The following is a 3,571-nucleotide window of genomic DNA, read 5'->3' as shown; positions in this document are numbered from 1 at the left end:
AACCCTGGCCTCTGAGTTCTTGGGGAGACTGATTTGAGTAATAAGCTCCCATCCTTTCACTTGGCTACCTCTGTGTCATTAAACTCTTTCTCTGCTGCAATACCACGGTCTCAGTGAATTGGTTTTCTCTACACAGCAGGCAGGAAGAACCTTTTGGGTGATCACAGATTGGCCTGCTCCAGAGCTGCTGGGAGTAGGGGTGACACACTTCTTGCACTTACGCCTGAGTCTTTTCTCTTGGTAGGTCGGCTCTGCTCCCAAGATTGATATGATGGGGACCTCCCCAAATGTGGCAAAGCGGTTTGAATGCTGGGCAGCCAGGGGAGCAACAGATGGTTACATGCACATCTGTGATCTGCACGACACTGTTAGACATGGTGGACAACACCAAGATGAATCAGACACAGCACCTGCCTTCTGAGACCTTATGGGCTCATTATCATTTTCCTTTTAACATGTACATTTATTTATTTATTTATTTTTATTTTATTTTTTTGAGACAGTCTCACTCTGTCGCCAGGCACCTGGCTGGAGTGCAGTAGTGCAATCCCAGCTCACTGCAATCTCCACCTCCTGGGTTCAAGCAATTCTCCTGCCTCAGCCTCCCGAGTAGCTGGGACTACAGGCGCACGCCACCACGCCCAGCTAATTTTTGTATTTTTAGTAGAGATGGGGTTTCACCATGTTGGCCAGGATGGTCTCCATCTCTTGACCTCGTGATCAGCCCTCCTCGGCCTCCCAAAGTGCTGGGATTATAAGCATAAGCCACTGCGTCTGGCCCAACATGTACATTTATTAGATACCATAGTGTGCAAAGCTTGTTCACTCTGTTTCATTAGGTCCACATGACAGCCATGTAGGCTAGGCAGAACTGATATGATTTCTGTTTTATATTTGAAGAAACTAGATCTGTCAATAGTGAGCCAGGTTAAAAGAAAAAAAAAGAAACTAGGAAGTTAGATGATGAGACTAAGGCCTCACTGCTGCTGAGGAGCAGAGCTAGGACATGAGGCTGTTTTCTGATTCCAGGCCCAGTGCTGAGCCAACTAACGGAGCATAAAGGGGACCTGAGACCAGGGAAGGCTCTGTGGAGTGGTACTGCCGCTCTATCCTTTGTCTGCAATTCTAAACTCCAAAGAACTCTGAAGACAAAGTCTCTCTCTCTCTCTGTCTTTTTTTTTTTAGAATGGGATCTCATTCTGTTGCTCGGGCTGGAGTGCAGTGGTGCTCTCTGCAGCCTCGATCTCCCTGGCACAGGCGATCCTCTTGCCTCAGCCTCCTGAGTAGCTGGGACTACAGGTGTGTGCCACAACACCTGGCTATTGTTTTTTGTTTGTTTGTTTCCAAGTTTGGCACTAAAACTCAATTTGGCAGCAAAACCTGACCTGAACTGATGTAATTTGTGATATTTAGTTATCCGCTTACCATAAGGTCAATGTGTTTAGCTGCAGACATCTCACTGTTTGTTAGTAGGGGTTATCCCGGTCCCTAGAGGGAGGGGGAGGAGGAGGTATTACCTAATATTGGACTACATAGCCTTAAAAAATCTATAAAATTTCAAAACACAGCTGGCCCCAAGGGTTATGGATGAGGGACTCTGGGTTGGGTCTGAAAGGGGGCTTGGTTGAGGGGTAGAATTTTGATGTTTGGAAGGGATATTATGAAGACGAAGCCTCGTGCCATACCAGTTTGGGTCTGTGTGTAAGTCATTATCAACCATTACATTTGCTTTAAAGCAGGGATGACTTGCGTTTCTGATAACTACTTTCGCTTCATTCATGATCCATACACATTTGGAGGGTTGGACTTTCTGGGTTTGGTTTTTTCCCCTAGTATCACTCCCCGCCTTTTCCCACAAATCACCTGACTTCCCCGAAAACTCAGAAACACACCCTTTGGCTGAAAAAAAGCATTAAGCAATCAGTGAAATTCCCCATTCCTCCTTTCACCCCCGGAGCCCTGGATAGAGGCCTCTCAGGCCTGGGAGGAGGACGCTGCCCTTGTTTCAAAAGCAGAGGGAGCTCCAAGATCAAGGCTGAGTTATTCTTTCCCTGTGTCATGGTCTCCCAGCCCCCTCTGTTTAGATCAGGGAATTTCAGACATGCACACTTGGGTAGGGAATCTTATGAACACAACCCGGACAGGGAGGCCGGCCGGAGGTTCCTGCAGAGGGAGCGTCAAGGCCCTGTGCTGCTGTCCCTGGGGGCCGGAGGGGTTGCCCAGCATGCCCACTGGCAGAAGAGAGGGGACTGACCCACTTGCCCCTGCCAGCTTCTGAAGGTAAAATCCTTACAAACAAGGAGCAGAGCTTTGATGGAGGAAAAAAGAAAGGCAGCAAGCTTCACGTAGGAGGGCTTGGGGCAGTGACAGAGGGCTGACAAAGGCAGCATTTAAAAAGGCAGAATATAGACAACCTATTTCTCTTAGGCTCACCCCATCCACCCCTGCTTCACGCTCTTACCTACCGCTATTTTCAGGGTTAAAGCAATTTGAGCAAGACTTTATCAGCTTGAATTTTCAGTAATGGGGAGGGGGGAAACAACGCCCAAACAAATTCTGGAGAATCAATGTAGGAAGTTTTTATGTTCCTTGTCATTTGGCTGTCCCTTTTCTCCTTCCCCATGCAACCCTGTCTTAACGGGTCAGCACTTCCTTGTCAGACCGCTTGTCCCAAGGTCCTGGACTTCCCCTAGTGAAAGAAGCTTCTGCCTCCATCTGTGGGCATTGGGAGCATCAGCAGAGATGCATGCACGGATAAACAGCAGACAGGGCTGCTTGAGGAGATAGGGGGATCACGGTTAAAGAAGAGGGGCTGTAAGGGATCACGGTTAAAGAAGAGGGGCTGTAAGGGGTCACGGTTGAAGCAGAGGGGCTGTAAGGGATCATGGTTGAAGCAGAGGGGCTGTCCTAGATGGACGGTCATGATGCAGGAAGACTCCTGAAAACCTGGGTGGAAATGGGAACATTGTTCTTGAGGGCAGGACAGAGACTGATACTGTAGGGGTGGGGCTGGTGGAAGACAACAGAGGAAGAGGAATCCTGGGAGAAAGTACTCCATTCCTTTGGAGAAAAATTAGGAGAAAGTCCAGAGAAGTAGCGAGGGAAGGATACAATTTTAGTTATAGTCTAGAAAGTCAGTTCAAGTTGGATTAGGGAGGGTGTGAGGGGCCTAGTGCCATGCAGTGATGTTGGTGATATAGCTCTGTTTAACCTGTGTGTTGTCCCTATGAAGGTGACACTGAGCGCCAGGTGACACTGCACCACCAAAGAAGGGGCCTGTGTTTGTCAGACAAATACAGCCAGGGCTGCCGCCCCTTAGGCTCCAAAGTCCAGAGGTGCAGAAAGCCAGGACCAAGAGACAGGTAGCTTACCAGGCTGGACAAATCGCCAGAGATGTGGTAAGTGATCAAGGGTCTCCAGAGATTACACAGGCTTCATTCCCTTTATCTTCTCAAGAAAAGGGCCCATGGGCCAGGCAATCCCAGCACTTTGGGAGGCTGAGGCAGGAGGATTGCTTGCGTTCAGGACTTTGAGACCAATCTGGGCAACATAAAGAGACCCTGTCTCTCAA

This window comes from Cebus imitator, unplaced genomic scaffold (genome assembly GCF_001604975.1).
Source record: "Cebus imitator isolate Cc_AM_T3 unplaced genomic scaffold, Cebus_imitator-1.0 Scaffold614, whole genome shotgun sequence".
Lineage (NCBI taxonomy): Eukaryota > Metazoa > Chordata > Mammalia > Primates > Cebidae > Cebus > Cebus imitator.
Note: the sequence above shows the minus strand (reverse complement) of the source record.